The 17,684-nt window shown below is 37.9% G+C and overlaps 1 protein-coding gene across 1 annotated transcript in view; it reads left to right on the forward strand.

Moving 5' to 3' along the window:
- The window catches only part of LOC127435466 (astrotactin-2-like), a 716,076-nt gene that overhangs the window by 632,202 nt on the left and 66,190 nt on the right, over window positions 1-17,684 (forward strand). The gene's annotated exons all lie outside the window — the stretch shown is intronic.

A 17,684-nucleotide genomic window follows, 5' to 3' on the forward strand; every position in this document is an offset into this window, starting at 1 on the left:
GTACTATTCTTACGTCTGTGATCATGTTGGAAATCTAATTTTCCAGTGCTGGGAAATTGCAGTTTAATCAGAGCTCTACAATGACGTTGTACTCATAGCCTGCAGTCAGAGTCTGAAATACATAACTGATAGTCTTGTTGATCTCGTCAAATCTCGTTAAGCCCTTATGGCACTGCAATTTCAGGGTTACAGGACCAGAGGCAGATACGGATGAAGAGAAAGGAGACGGCTTACCAACAGCTTCTGTAATTGGCAGTCATAGCTAGTGAGTCATAGCTAATGAGTCAGACCTCTTGTGATAGAAATCTAATAACACAGGATAGATGAAATTTAGAAGTTGAACAGACCAGGTTTAGTCATCCAATCCACCACACCTATCCATCTAGTGAGGTGCTGATTAGTGAAACCTGCATATTAAGACATACAAGACATTGTACTAGGACGTGCTGGTACAATGGGAGCAGATGGTGTCATCTTTTATTATTTTGGACAATCCCCAATCAATGATATCCAGTCAGACATTGAGTAAAGCAAGGGGGCTGTACTACGAGGCTAATTCAACAAACTCAAAGTAACAGGATTGGTTTCAACAAAGCCAATAAAAGCTGACAAAACCAGACACATCCAACCCAGTTTATGTGGTACCTCAATGCTTAATATAAACTTTCTCTGTCAGATCAGAGTTTGATCCTGAGCTCATGATTAGTTAACAAGCAGTGGGGTCCACTGGTGTGCACCAGAAAACTGCAATAAAACTCTCTGGTGCACTCTGGTGAAAATCTGGTGATGACAAAAGTTATTTTCTGTCCTTAAACGTTTGGATCCATGATTATATCCTTAAATCCCTGACAAGACAGTATTGACCATAAACAAAGGTGAAAGGCAACACAATGTAATACAGAGGTGGTGGGGACTCTTTCAGGGTCATAGATCTCATTCAGGAAGTATCTTTCCATATTGCCATTTGGTCTACTGTCGTAAAACAAACGTGTCGGGATCTCTCTACAAAAATTAATGAGCGCAGTGAGCAGGAAAGGGGAAATACAAATCTGGTTCAGTGCTAAAGAAAAAACAATATTCAGGGATATTGCCTGTGCGCTTGCACCACGCCACTCGCTTCCAGCGTAGGTCTCTTATTGTCATGCATTGTCTTTAGAGCACTGGTCACCAATTATCGTACTGCGGTCTGGATCCAGACCCCAGATTGGTTCCATCCATACAGCAAAGCGCTAATTGCTGACCGCTGCTACACTGGGTTAAATGGGTTTTGTGTTTAGACATGGTAAACCAACCTGCCTATAGAACTAGATCCATGTAGAAAACTCAAGGGGTAACGTGTGAAAACTAACATACATTTTGTTTTGTTTTTTGCTTTTTTGTCAAATGAGTACTTATTCAATTAATAGATTGTATATTTATGTAAACACAATTCTACACACATTTGCATCTCGCCATGTCATTATACCTTATTGTTTCTCAAAAATTCTCAAAGATGAAAGTGAAATTCAGCCGGACATGTTCGAGTTATTTGTGATTCATATTTTACTCACCAGAGATTCATCCTGACATGGTTCATTTTTTTTTCTTCTAATCAAAAACAGAACAGGTCAAACAGATGACAGTTGTTTCTAGGCTCAGGCCAGAGAGCTCAAGGGGCTCTTTGATACTGTATTGTACAAAAGTCTGGTTATTAGATGATAAATTCGTCCGATATCAGCCAGCACTTCGACAGTGATGTACCCACTTGCGGCACATCGGTCAGGGTCAACTTCATACAGTTACACTGATCAATAGAGTCTGTTATCTTCTCCTATCTCATATCCCTACATTCTCATGTTTCCTTGACTTGATACTACCTAACTCCACATAAAGTGTTTTGCACCACCCATCAATAACATAATCATCATAAGAGGATTTCCTGAGATATGTTTAAGACATCATGGTGGGCTATGTTTGGATTAAAATGAGTGGGTAATATAACATTTTTACAGGCTTGTTACTTGGTAAAAATATGTTTTTAACATTGAGGATGTTATTACTAAAATCTGAGGATCTCAGCTTTCCAACAACACCTAGTTTGAGCTTCTAGTCCATTCAGAGGCTGAGAAACTCCATGAAACAGTTGGGGTCATCCATGCAACCCTAAATAGACTGGATGTGTATGATGTGAGCGCTCGGCTGTGTTGATGTTCATCATGAGATTGCAAACACATAAAAGTATTATTTATGAATTATTGGAATATATATATAAATTTATTTATTTGCATTTTTGGAGGGGTTTTCTGTAAAATTCGCTTTTTGCAATTAGTCCACTGTATGAGTAAAGATAATGAATTAAAAATGTCATCATTTAAACATTACTTAAAAATAACAATATAATATAAAAAGATAATATAATATAATAATAATAATAATTTTTCTTTTGTTTGTTGTGGGACACAATAAATATGTATATATATTTTTTTAATTAGTTGCAGCTCAAAAAACAAACAAAAAAAAGACCAAATTGCCAAATTTTGGATGATGTATCATTTTGAATTAGATAAGATATGACATTATTTCATATGATATGAGGTTGTCAGGAGAAAATGTCCAGCGATTAACATTTTACGTAAAAATACCTATGAACTATAATGTGATCAGGCTGAATTGCTTCATTTTTCAACAACTTTTTCCAGTTTTTCTCATTTTTAATTTTATGATTGGTTGAGACGGCATATTTGACAATATGTTGCGGTCTGATTGGGTAGGTTTGGGAAAGCAACTGTACCCTGTGAGTTTCAGTTTGGGCAGCAACAGTACTCAACACAGTTTGGAGAGGATTCAGGGGTGTATGCTTTCTTGCATTCAATGACAGCAATACGGAGTGTAAATGATGAAATGAAATTGAGCTAACCAAAGTGGTCTTGATAGATGTTAAAAAATAAATAACATGCCATATTAAAATGTAAATAAATAAATAAATAAAAAATAGCACAGAAGTAACCTGCTCACCCCCTACAATAAAACATTGAATTAAACCATTGTACTTTCCTATTGTGTTATTCATTTTTTTGTCCAAGAATGCTGGACATGCTTTTAAATAACTGAACACACATGACAATATCGCTGAAATTTCACAATCAACCACTGTGTTCACCTAAGGCTATTGACTCACTGCCACAAATATGTTTTGCATTTACTAATTAAACTAAATAAAATGTTTCGCTTTGTGCTGACAAATGCCAGTAAGCCACAATGTTCTTGTTTTGCCATCTATAAACAACTTTATTGCATGCTGTTTGCTTCACAATTTTGTACACATAAAATCAGATTCTCGGTAATATTGTGCAACAATGTGTCACCATGCGTTACCATTAGGTTAACATCCTGAGCCTGGCTGGCACATACAGTATTCACACAGCAGGGCAAGGAGTGTTTTATGTGTACAACACTGCAAGCCAAATATCATGGGTTGCAATTAGTTCAGACAAGACCAGACTCTCTTTGCTATTTTATTATTTATTTATTTATTTTTTAATAAAAAAAATTTTTATTTGAATTGCAACAATGATTGGATGGTAAACATAGACTGTTATCTTTAAATTTAAGCCAGATTGATTTTTTTTTTTTTTTTTTTTTTTTTTGCATAAAGTCGACTATGCAAATGAAACTAGCTGTCACAAGTTTTCTGTAAATAGACTTATATTCACTCTTAATTTCAGTTTTTTTTTTTTTTTTAAAGGGCCATGAAACCCCACTAGTTGAGCCCCAATTTTCCAGACCTCAGACTGAATAAAGACTCTCAAAATGGTTGGGAAAATATGTAAATATCTGGGCGGGTATTGTGAGCGGGAAGACATGAAAAGGGGAAGGTGGTCAAGAGCTATTTCCAAACACACACACACAACAGACAGAGATGGCTGAAACTCACATTGTGAGTGGAGATGAAAACAAAAGAGTTTGGGGCTGTATATTAACCAAGGGACAAAAGTGTGAAGAGTGAAGATGATAGAACCGTTTGCGAATCTGTAAAAAGATTTGGATGTTTTGTACAAACTGAGAACAGCACTCATGACCATCAAAACCAGCTCTGCTTTGAGACTTTATATTCATTCATAAATATATATTACAAGGAGTGTTTTGGATTCAATACAAGTTAAACTCCACTGACAGTATTTGTGGCACAATATTGATTGCCACAGAAAATTATTTGGACACTTAAAAATGCGTGCAGGAAGACACACAATGAAAGTACACAAAACATTAAATACACACTGTTTTTAAAAGTATAGCCACAATACTTTAGCATAATGTGTTAACATGACTCTAGTGTGATAAAATCGCTTACTAAACTTGTCTGTGTAAAGTTATCTTGTATTGCAGTTCCATTGTCATGTAAGCCATGTTGGCGTAAATCATGGAAACTTGATGTATAGTAGATTAAAATTAGAGTTGACATGACTGAGTTTTCGGTTTTCATCATTGTCTTCTGTTTTTGAACAAGCCGTCATGAAATCCTCCTGTTTATGATCAGACGCACGGCGAGAAGACGCGATTGGTGCAATCTAAACAAAACAGCCTCCCCAAATACAAATGGAATACACAGCTGCTTCATGTTTAGAGTGCGGCACCGTCCAGCCAACAAACATGCTCGCTTCGGTGCGGTTCTGGACTGTGGTTTATTTTGACATGTGATTTCGATCTTATCATGTGCCTCTCTCATAAACAGCGTGTTTGGAGCACGAGTAGCACAACTGCAGGCAAGAAGTGCTCGTGCTAGTCTGGTGAAGGACTGCGGTGCGTTTTGTGGAGTAATTTCGATCGGATCACAGTGTTTAGTGTAAAATTAATTCCCCAAGTGCTGTTGAAGTCTCATGCCTGACCAGAAGAGCCATTACATCCATGAGTTTGAATTCTCCGCTGTTGCTGTAATGTGAGCTCATGCATGAGGCAACGCTGTGATTGGATGGAAGCGTTCCTTCTCATAATGTGGAGAAACTCAGAATCTAGTGACGTACATGTGTGCTCTCCTAGCAGTCATAAGTCGGAGTTTGCGCATATACATCATTTATGTGACATTGCTTCAGCTTTCATTTTGAAACAACCAGAAGAACAAAATGGCTCAATAAAACGAAAAAAATAAAAATATCCACTTTCCCCTTAGCATTAAACATAACGAGTGCTATCTTTGTTTTCGGTGATATGCAACCTGTACATATCTGATCACATCTCCAAAAAAATTTTTTGGGGGTTTCATGATCCTTTAAACTTATGTCTTTTCTCTTACTTTATTTCCTAAGTTTCTGTAAACATGAGTCACTGAAAAGGTGAGGTATTCAAATAATCACATAAGGGTTTCTGAAATATCCTGCACATCTCTTTTATGTTTTCTCTTTTCTGTATTTGTGCATTATTCTTTTTTCCTCATGATGCTAAACTAACACTAAATGACAAAGCAATTACATTATATCATAATTCAGTATGCAATGTGTGTGAAACAATATATGCCAGATAGCATTAAACATTACCCTAGTTGTCAAAGGAAAAGTGTTTTTATTTTCATCTTGCTCCGTGCTAGATAGAAGGATGTTTTGAACCTCTAGATGGCATCCATTTGCTAATACCTCCCTTGCCTTCGGCACCATACGGGATTGCTGTAGCACCGTAGGAACCAAGCTTCTTGGATATTGCTATCTTTTAGCTCTGACCTTGTCAATTTTAATGGCAATAACTTAATGCCAAGCCATAGTCTCTTTTCAAAATCACATTATGGAAATGGAACCAACATAAACAGAGGTAAGTGAATGTGACAGTTGCCCATTCCGTTTCCAACAATATGATTTTGCTTGGAAATCTGTCTCAATCTGAGTCACTAGTGGAGTATAGGCACACACGCAGAGACCTGTGCTGCCTTTGGCACTCGCATTCTCCCCTCTCAGATAATTTAACTTCAGATTTTCCCATTTAGATTAGGCCCAGCCACTTTAAAAGTTTCCCAAAGCATTCATACATGGCCGGCATTTGTGAAATATGCATAATGTATACTGACAAATGACGTAATGCACTTGTGTTTTATTTGCGTTGCTTTGCAAAAATGTTATTGCTCAGACGTTGCTGTTTCATAGCTTAGGAAACCTTTTGGAGGTCTCAGTTTTTTCAGTTAAAGTATCAACCTCTTTGAAATAGTATACAAAATAATTAATTATTGATATTTTCTATCAATTGTGCAACAAATTTTAGTGTATTGGGTCCAATACCAGGCTCATGTACTGGTACTCGTACTCCGATATCAAAAACCGATAACATCTGATATATGAATGTCATTATGTAAACATTCAGCCCACAAATTAAAATCAGTCTATGTTCTGTTGAGACTATTTACCCCGAAAGCTGCAAATTAATGAGATGAATATTTAGTTTGCATGTAATTCAAATGTGAGTGATTGTGTGGAGACTTGCGTGCTCTGTTTGTAGCAGATGACAGAGTGCAAATTCATGTTGTAGCACAAGACACATACAGAGTACATACTTATTTAATTAAATAGCAGCCTTTTGCTGTTTATTAATCACTCTGAGTCATGTAGCGACCAGCTTTTCCAGAGTGGGAATCTGCCATCATAATGTCAGAGCTCCTTGATCAAAACAACTCTGAAACACTTCAAAATAAAAGCTCCGTCAAAATTAAAGGTACGTTTATAGGGAAAAAATATGATAGAAATATATCATAACTGTAAAGTTATGTAATATTCACTGTAATACTCATGGTGGGATTGGCCGGGGGGATGTTTTTTTTTATTGCAGAAAGGGGAAATGTTTTAACCCTGTTTCTAGTCAGACTGAATGCATTTACCATATCCAACAGTAGATTGCGCTATTAAGTAAAGCCCTGTTAGGACACAATTAGTTTTCTGGACAAATGTCTGACTGTAGATTAATTATTACTGTGGATGTCTGTAATGTTCTGTAGTGATCCCAGAGATGTGTGCATAAACTCACTGTATTTACACACTGACGTCACATGTAGATAACAATCAGAAAATGTATAGCTGTGCTGATTAATTATCAAGAAATATCAAACATAAACATATGTTGTAGCCTATCAGGGATTATTAGAAGAAACTTATTGGAATACCTGGAATAGCTACCTAAATAACTGGTGACATTAGTGAGCCTGTAATCCTATATTACAATCTTGAATTAAAAATATGGACAATCCATTCACATGAAAAAAAATTGTATGCCCCTCTGGAAAATATGTTCCAAAACAAGAGGATGCAGTGTCCGAACAACACTTAAAACACAACTTCTCCCCTTCACTCTGTTCAAATAACAATATGACATGCTTGTGTACTAATTTCCCTAATCAAAGGAAAACATGCTGGTTTCTTTATCTTTTACATTGGTAAATAAACATATAATTGCATTTAATGCTTGAAGGAAAACATGCATCCATGCCCCATCCTGATTTCTTCTGTTTTTGTGTATACTACATTTTTTAAAAATTCAAACAAAATCTAACATAAAACAAAGGCAATCTGACTAGACACAAAATACCGTTTTTAAATGATAAAGTTATTTATTGAAGCAAAAAAAGTCATCCAATACCAACTGGGCCTGTTGTTACTAAATCCCTAAATCTATGAAACTGCATTTATAATGGGGTTCAGCTGGACTAGACACAACCAGGCCTGATTACTGCCAGCCCTGTTCAATCAAATCAATACCTAAACAGAACTTTTCAGCAGCATGAATTTGGCTGAAAGGTCTCACCCACTATGCCAAGGTCGAAAGAAATTCCAGAAATGATGAGAAAAAATGTGATTGAAATACAACAGTCTGGGAAGGGTTACAAAGCTTTTTCAAAGGCTCTGGGACTCCAAAGGACCACACTGAGAGCCATTATCTCCAAATGGAGAAAACTTGGCACAGTAGTGAACCTTCCCAGAAGTGGCCGACCTTCCAAAATTCCTCCAAGAGCACAGCAATGACTCATCCAGGAAGTCACAAAAAAGCCAAGGACAACATCCAAGGAACTGCAGGCCTCTCTCACATCAGAGGTCACTGTTCAGGACTCCACTATCAGAAAGACACTGGCCAAAAATGCCATCCATGGAAGAGTGGCGAGGTGAAAACCACTGCTAACCCAGAAGAACATTAAGGCTTGTCTGAATTCTCAAACCATTTAGGAGAATGTTCTGTGGACCGATGAGTTGAAAGTGGAACTGTTTGGAAGACAGGGGTCCCGTTATATCTGGCATAAATCAAACATAGAATTCCACAAAAAGAACATCATACCTACGTTCAAGCATGGAGGTGGTATTTTGATGGTGTGGGGATGCTTTGCTGCTTCAGGGCCAGGGCGACATGCAGTAATTGAGGGAAACATGAATTCTGCTCTCTACCAGAAAATCATAAAGGAGAACGTCTGGGCATCAATCTGACAGTTGAATCTTAAGCGCAACTGGATTATGCAGCAAGACAATGATCCAAAGCATAGCTGTATGCTGAATGGCTCAAAAGAAGCAAAATTAAAGTTTTGAAGTGGCAGGACCCTAAACGGGCAGTTCATGCTCGAAAACCCTCCAATGTGGTTGAACTAAAGCAGTTCTGCAAAGACAAGTGGGCCAAAACTCCAACACAACATTGTGAAAGACTGATCTCCAGTTATTGAAAGGGTTTAGTTGCAGTTGTTGCTGCTAAAGGTGGCACAACCAGCTAATAAGTTTAAGGGGGCAGTTCTTTTTTCAAATGGGTGATATAGGTGTTGGATAACTTTTTTGCTTAATAAAAAAAATAAAATAAATAAATAAATAAAAAAAATATATATATATTTAAAAACTGTATTTTGTTTTTACTCAGGTTGCCTTTGTTTTATGTAATATCTCTTTGGAGATCTAAAACAATTTAGCATGAATAATACTCAAAAATAGAAGAAATCAGGAAAATCATTTTAATGTTTTAATGCTAATTGGTGTGTATATAATACGTACACTGGTGGCCAAAAGTTTGGAATAATGTACAGAATTTGCTGTTTCAGAAGGAAATTGGCACTTTAATGCATTCAAATGATAACAAAGTATAGTCAGGACATTACTGATGTAAAAAACAGCACCATCACTATTTGAAAAAAGTCATTTTTGATCAAATCTAGACAGGCCCCATTTCCAGCAGCCATCACTCCAACACCTTATCCTTGAATAATCATGCTAAATTGCTAATGTGGTACTAGAGAATCACTTTCCATTTTATCAAACACAGTTGGAAGCTATTTGGTTCATTAAATGAAGTTTAACATTGTCTTTGTGTTTGTTTTTGAGTTGCCACAGTATGCAATAGACTGGCATGTCTTGAGGTCAATATTAGGTCAAAAATGGCAAAAAAGAAACAGCTTTCTCTAGAAACTTGTCAGTCAATCATTGTTTTGAGGAATGAGGGCTATAAAATGCTTGAAATTGCCAAAAAAAAAACAAAAAAAAAAAAAAACAGAAGATTTCATACAAAGGTGTACACTACAGTCTTCAAAGACAAAGGACAACTGACTCTATCAAGGACAAAGAGATGTGGAAGGCCAGATGCACAACTAAACAAGAGGATAAGTACATCAGAGTCTGTAGTTTGAGAAATAGATGCCTCACATGTCCTCAGCTGACAGCTTCATTGAATTCTACCCGCTCAACACCAGTTTCATGTACAACAGTAAAGAGAAGACTCAGGGGTGCAGGCCTCATGGGAAAAAAGAAAAGGTAGAGTGGGCAAAGAAACACAGACATTGGACAACAGATAATTGGAAAAGAGTGTTATGGATCTTAACCCCATTGAGCTTTTGTGGGATCAGCTAGACTGTAAGGTGTGTGAAAAGTTTTTTTTTTTTACTCTTTGAAGTAGTTTAAGAAGGACTCATTCTTTTCATTTTTTTTTTTTTTTTTTTTTTTTCAAATTGTAATAGTAATTTTCATGTTATTAATGTCTTAACTATACATTGTGATCAGTTGAATGCCATTTTGGTGAATAAAAGTACCAATTTCTTTCCATAAGAGCAAAATCTGTACATTATTACAAACTTTTGGCTGCCAGGGTAAATAGAAACTTTATTTTGTAGGGAGGCCCTTTCCGTTTTTTTGTGTTTTTGACAGTAGCTTATCTCACCTCCGGGAAAGTCGTTACATGACTTGGGGTGCATTCCATTCAGAAGTGATCAGCCCTTTGCCCTATTCCCTTTGAGGATCCCCCCTCATAACTACTGACTCTAGATATACACTACCAGTCAAAAGTTTTGAAACACTTGACTGAAATGTTTCTCATGATCTTAAAAATATTTTGATCTGAAGGTGTATGCTTAAATGTTTGAAATTAGTTTTGTAGACAAAAATATAATTGTGCCACAATATTAATTTATTTAATTATAAAACTAAAATTTAATAAAAAAATAAAAATAAAAAAAAGGTTTTTGAAATTGATGACTTGGACCAAATAATAAAAAAAAAGCAGCCAATAAGTGCCCAACATAAATGGGAACTCCTTCGATACTGTTTAAAAAGCATCCCAGGGTGAAACCTCAAGAAGTTGGTTGAGAAAATGTCAAGAGTACATGTCTGCAAATTCTAGGCAAAGGGTGACTACTTTGAAGATGCTAAAATATAATACAGTTTTGATTTATTTTGGATTTTTATAGTCACAACATAATTCCCATAGTTCCATTTATGTTATTCCATAGTTTTGATGACTTCACTATTATTCTAAAATGTGAAGAAAAAAAATATAATAAAGAATAAGTGTTTCAAAACTTTTAACCGATAGTGTAGACTATATCACTATAGTCCCCGGGGGCCCAAGTGTGGGATAAAATTCCCCCTCACCATCCACACATTTTCCTTAAGGGGAACCTTTAGCCCTGTTGTACCCTAGTATTGTATTTTAATGCTTTTAGCTTTTTTTTTTTTTTTTTTTACTTTTTTTGTATTCATGCTTAACAAATTTCACATCTGTGGTCAAATGCTTTAAAACAGCTGCTTTACAACTTTCTGAAAGCATTCATACATGACAGACGATAAGCGCATGCAGCATTTGCAAAAACATGCATGATGTATACTGACATATGACGTAATGCACTAGTCTCATATAGGCATTACATTGCATTGCATCGGGACTTCACAGTCGCAAGACCACACGTGTCGTTCTGAGTTTCTTAATTTGGGCGAGCTATCTTTCCTGCTCAACTGACAGCCTTGAAGAAGAAGTGTGTGTCTTCCAAATTTGCTAATTAACAACGAAAAGGGTGTCAGAGTGTGAGTATCTCCCACTGTTCCTCACCACGGACACATAGTGGAGTCTGGAAGATGTAAGGCGAGGGAATAGAAAGAGAGTGAGTGTGTGTAAGAGTTGTGAATGGTAGAGCTAGAGCATGAAGTGAGAGAGAGAGAGAGACTGGGAACCAGCCGCCACATGCCAGTGATGTCATCTCACAGCTCTGCTGTCAGACGGCACACAGTAGGACATTTGATCCTTTATTTTCCATCTCCATTTCATCCTCTCGTCACAGCAGGTGGCTTATCGGGAGTTCATCAAACACCTCTTCCTCCCCCCGTCCCATCATCCTCGTTGAGGGTCAGGCCTTCGCTCTGTCACGGAGGGCTATCCTTTTGTTTACATAACAATTCTGCCGTTGCCTTTGAGCGGATCATGATCCCCGAAATGCCGATGCTTGTCGATAAGCCCGTTCTGAAGTGAGATTCAATTAAAAGGAGATAAAAGGGTGTCCTTGAGGATGAGCGCAGATAACAAATTGGGGAGCCTTGGCTGACTCGCTTTGTTTGCTTAATTAAGGATGACCTCATCGCTAAAAATAGCTCCCGCTTTCCCTGGCGTCACGAACGGGGCCATCAGCAGATTGGAGTACAGGCATGAAAGCCAAGTCTGGCTCCTTTATTCACCACACATACACGCTCACACATACACACATTTCCAGCACGCGGTAATCCAAGGCTAAACTAATATCAATGCATTTTTTGATGCAAGTAAAAAGGCATTCGTGCAGATACTTAACACATCATGCAATTAACTTTTGAGTGCTTGGGCAAGAATAATGATGTTTAAAACACACATACAGTACACATACAAATATAAACTGCAGACACACCCACAGATCCAGTCATCTCAGTGCACAAAATGATGTGGAAATGCATTTTTTGTTAGCTATTTCGTCTGTTAGGTTGAACCGAGCAGAGGCAGGATCCAGTGCTCTGGGCTGACGTCACCTTTGGTCTGCTTCAATTGGATGTCAAATGAAGTCACTGCATTTTGTACTTTTGTGTGGCATAGGAGATAGGTTCCAAAAAGTGTGAGGATTCTAAAGGGCAAAGCCAGTCAGACCAGTTTTATGCAGGATGGAATTTTTTACTTCTGTAATGTGGATATGGAATGTCCTAGAGTTTAGCTCAAAGCTTGCAAGCTGGACCTCATAATCTGGATTGCATACTATTGTCTCACTGGGCTTTCTTATGGAAATTAACCCCTTAAACTCTGCTACTGTTTATTTTGGCAGCTGTCTGCAATTTTTATTCACTCAGATTTAAACGCTTACGTTACACACGTACAAGTGGACTAATTGCAAAATATGTTTAATATGTGCTTGCAAACTTATAATGAACATATGTTATTATTATTCTTTTTTCCTTGTCTTTGAAAGCCTGTAATTCAAGCTCTTTTTGCACTGTAGCAAAAAATGTTTGTTCATTCGATTAGATGGCTGATCAGATTGTACAGAACAACTGTTGTCTTTTATTTTTTCATATGTTTTTCTTGTCTTGATTTTTATGTTTGTCATGTTTGGTTTTGGCTTGGTTGAGAGTCTTTGCTTTGCAAGGTTCTACTCTCTTTTTCTATGATCAGGGAAGAACAAGGCCTCTGATCACATTTATTTTTTTAGGTTTTTTCTCATACCTCATTGGAGGGGGTTTATGAAATGAAATGAAATTTAATCAATGCTTCAGCATCAAGCACACTTGCTCAAATCACTTGATTGGGGCCATTATACGGACTGTGTCTCCAATAATAAATTGAATAGACACAGTAATGTCAGATTAGCAAATGCCATTTTAAAATGCAGAGCCGTGATCTCTCTCTCTCTCACTCTCTCTCTCTCTCTCTCTCTCTCTCTCTCTCTCTCTCTCTCTCTTTCTTTCTGACTTAAAATCATGTACTTTTTGACTTTGTCAGACACCTAATTAACAGGGCAGCTGAGGGGCGAGACTCAGACACCTGCAGAGAAATGTATTTTATTGCTTTCATTTATTTGTTATTTCACTGTAACTTAAACGTTTGAAATGTAATTTACTGGTCAGTTCTTGCAGTCTATGCAAACAGTGAGATGGTTAGAGATATACAGACCATGTTACTTATGCAAAATAAAGAAAATAAACATGTTACTTTGCCTGTATATAATACATTATAAATATATACAAGTGCCTTATACTACACAGTGTAAATCATAATATATTTTCTCAAATAATTATAACTACACTTATACTTCTATGCTTACAGCTTCTTTAATCCTTAAATGCATGCATTTCTTCAAACATTATTACATATTTTGGGTCCTTGGTGACCTTGCATGTGATGTCAATCATATATGGATCAACAAAATGCCCAGATAGTGTAACATATTCAAACCAATTTTGACAATTAGAAATTCAATAGAATATATACTGATATCATTGCACAGAAACTCAACACTATATAGTTGTCATTTGTATAAATCTAGAACTCATTTATCTTGTAATAAACAAAGAAATAGATATGTGATAGTAAACAAAAAAAGATATGAAATAATATTACATTTACATTTTACATTTATATATATTAATTTGGCAGACGCTTTTATCCAAAGTGACTTACAAAAGAGGAATACATTATAAGCGAATCATCTTAAGGATACAGTGGTATGAAAAGTGCTGTAGTTTCAGTAGCATCAGAATAGTAGTATTCAAGAAAGTTTCATATGCAACAATTTTTTTTTGTTTTGAGACTGGTTAAGTGCTCATGGAAAATATGTTTTTAGCCAATTTTTGAAGACAGAAAGTGAGTCAGCTTCACTGATGGAGTTGGTAATGTCATTCCACCAACGTGGTATGATGAAACCGAAAGTCCGGGAAAGTGTTTTGGTGCCTCTTTGTGTTGGTACAACAAGGTGCCATTCCTTAGCTGACCGCAGGCTTCTGGTGGGAACGTAGCTCTGCAGAAATGATTTTAGGTATGTTGGAGCAGACCCAGTGACTGTTCTGTATGCCAGCATCAGAGCCTTGAATTTGATACGTGCATCAACCGGCAGCCAATGAAGAGAGACAAGGAGTGGTGTAACATGCGCTCTCTTTGGTTCATTAAAGACCAAACATGCTGCTGCATTCTGGCTCATTTGCAGGGGTTTAATTGCGCATGCAGGGAGGCCTGCAATGAGAGCGTTACAGTTGTCCAGTCTAGTTATGTCAAGTGACTGAACAAGAAGTTGTGTGGCATGTTCAGGGAGGAAGGGTCTCATCTTCCTGATTGTGCTATCTTTGAGATGTGGTCTGTGAAATTTAGTTGGTTATCGATGGTTACCCCTAGATTTCTGACCATTTTGGAAGGCGTTACTGTAGTTGAATCTAGCTGCACGGTGATGTTGTGTTCAAAAGCAGGGTTGGCTGGAAAGACAAGGTTCTCAGTCTTGGCTGGGTTAAGTTGCAGGTGGTGTTCCTTCATCCAGGCCGAGATGTCTGCCAAACAGACAGAGATTCGAGCAGTCACCGTGGTGTCGATGGGCTAGAAAGACAAATAGAGCTGTGTCATTGGTGTAGCAGTGGCAATGTCAGTGTTTTGCTTGTGTTTATGTTTTGGCCTCTAGAGGTCCTCCAGGTGCTCTTATAACCAGCTTCTCTATTTGTAATCAGTGTAATTAAGTTCACATGTGTGTCATTTAGCCCCGTGTATTTAAGTTACTCTGTCTCCTAGTTTCTTTGCTTGGTGTTTAGTTGTCCTGAAGCCAGTTGCCTGAGTAAGTGTTCTCTCAAGATGTTTGATTAACTCTGCCCTAGGATTTTTCCCCTTCACTGTTTTATTTCTCGTGGACTTTCTCCTCTGGAGTTTTTTGCTTTAACTTTTTGGTATTTTTTGAGTGCATTTGGGGAATGCCCTTTTTGGACTGGTTTTGATTTTTGAGGATTACTTTTGCTGTTTTTTGCTCCAGCTGTGGATTTTTGTTGCCTGAATTTTTATTAAAATATTTTCTGCACCTCAACTTCTAAGTGCGTCTTACTATTGGGGTCACCATCCTCCAGTGGCTCAAGGGTTGAGAGTTAGACTCTCACACCGGAGACCTGAGTCCCGGCCTTGACAGGCAAGTGAGACCATATTCCTGAATGATGGGTCCCAGTGATGTTGTGTATATAGAGAAAAGAAGTGGCCCAAGCACTGAGCCTTGAGGTACCCCAGTAAGTAGCTGATGTGACTTGGACACCTCACCTCTCCAGGCTACCAAGAAGGACCTACCTGAGAGATAGGAATTAAACCAGTCAAACACAGTTCCTGTGATGCTCAGAGTAGAGATGGTGGATAGTAGGATTCTGATGGTTGAATGTGTCAAAGGCTGCAGAAAGGTCCAGTAGAATTAGGACTGATGATCTGGATCCAGCTTTTGCCTGTCTCAGTGACAGACAGCAGGGCAGTCTTGGTGGAGTGTCCACTTTTGAAGCTTAACTGATTGTCATCCAGCAGCTTGTTCTGTGAGAGATAGGCAGAGATCTGATTGAAAACTGACCTTCAAGTGTTTTCACCATGAATGGGATGAGAGAGACTGGTCTGTAGTGTTCTACTTGTGTGGGGTTAAGTGCAGGTTTTTTCAGCAGCTGGGTTACTAGAGGCTGCCAAAATGCAGTGGGAAAAATGCCTGTAAGTAGAGATGTGTTAATTATGTGTGTGAGGGCAGGTAGGATGGATGGAGAGATGGCCTGGAGAAGGTGGGAAGGAATGGGGTCAAGGGAACAGGTGGTGGGGTGGTTGGAGAGGAGGAGTTTAGAGACCTTAGTGTCAGTCAGAGGAGAGAACATAGAGACAGAAGAGCTGCATACAGGAGGTGGGTTTTTGACAGGGTGTGGTGCTGAGAATGTATTGCTGATGGCTGTAACCTTATTAGTAAACAATGTGAGTAATGTGTCAGGCAGTGGAGGGGTAGAACAGAGAAGTGTGTTGAATGTTCTAAACAAGCTGCGAGTGTCTATGGTTGCTGTTGATCTTGTTCTGGTAATAGGACATTTTTGCAGATTTATCGTTATCTGAAAAAGTTGCAAGCAGAGACTGATACTTACCCAGATCTGCTGGATCTTTAGATTTCCACCATCTCCTGAGGTCAGTCCAATGTTCATGAATGACGTCAAAGAGCCAGGGGCTGGGTGGTGTCATATGCACTAGCCAAGAGGAGAGAGGACAGATGCTGTCTAGACAGATTGCTAAAGTAGTGCTTAGTGTGTCTGTGGCAGTGTTTACATCCAGAGTGGAAAATATGTTTTGTGTGGGAAGAGAGGTAGAGACAGCAGTGGAAAGGTGTGAAGGTGAAAGAGAACGGAGGTTATGGTGAAAGGAAACCAAAGGCGGAGTCTGTTTAAATATAGATGGGAGAGTCATGTTGAATTGAACAAAGTAGTGATCAGAGACATGTAAAGGAGTAACAAGAATATTTGAGTTGGTACAGTTACGTGTAAAAATGAGGTCCAGCTGGTTGCCTGATCTGTGAGTTGCTGTAGTGCTTAGTCTTTCCAAGTCAAACGAGGCAAGAAGAGTATGAATTTCAGTGGCCTGGAGCTTATATCATTAACAGCATTTTATGCATTTAACACATGCTTTAAGGACATGTATAACAGTTTAAACAACACCACTCATATTTTAACATATAACACATATTACACTTATTCACTAAACTGGAAAACACTCTGGGTTATAAATCATTAAATAAGATATGATTAATACTAAATTTACAAACCCAGTCCACACATATGTGCACAAAACGTGCTCTAACTCCACACATGCAATCCATATGCATCCTTAAAAAATTATCCATAACAAACATTCAATTTTAACATACGACTCTTCTGAACACATATTTAATGCAATTATTAAGCATTTTGTGTCAAATTTGATATTTACGCAAATAATTCTCAAACAATGAACAAAACCTGGAGCTCTCTTGCAACACGTGTGTTCTCATTTCTCTAACCAGCACAAATGCACAAAACGAGGAGTGCCAGCAAGAAGTGGTGCAAAACTCCAGTTCTTAATGGGGCCACGTCCAATTTATGACTAGAGTTAAATTACATGAAATTTCTCCACTTGGCTACATTTTCCCCTGCTAAAAGTCATTGTCCCCGATGCATATATATTTTTTCACTTCTTTAACAGCTTCTCTAAAGAACACACTACCCAGGCATGTTAACACCTGAGAGAAGACATCAGTACTGAGTGAAACCACATTGCATGCTGATTTTGTCTCATTAAATGGATTTGAGTGTATGCCAGCATACACTGTCTCTTTTAGTTCTTCTTTGTGCTGGTACAGGCTTTTTCATCTCTTGCAGACTAGGAAATGTTGTTTCTTCTTACACAACACAATCAGGATCAGAGTTCACAACTTCAGCCTGCTCAGAAACAGATTCTCCCCTCAATTGTGGTGTTTTGGG

The sequence above is a fragment of the Myxocyprinus asiaticus genome, chromosome 4 (genome assembly GCF_019703515.2).
Source record: "Myxocyprinus asiaticus isolate MX2 ecotype Aquarium Trade chromosome 4, UBuf_Myxa_2, whole genome shotgun sequence".
Classification (NCBI taxonomy): domain Eukaryota; kingdom Metazoa; phylum Chordata; class Actinopteri; order Cypriniformes; family Catostomidae; genus Myxocyprinus; species Myxocyprinus asiaticus.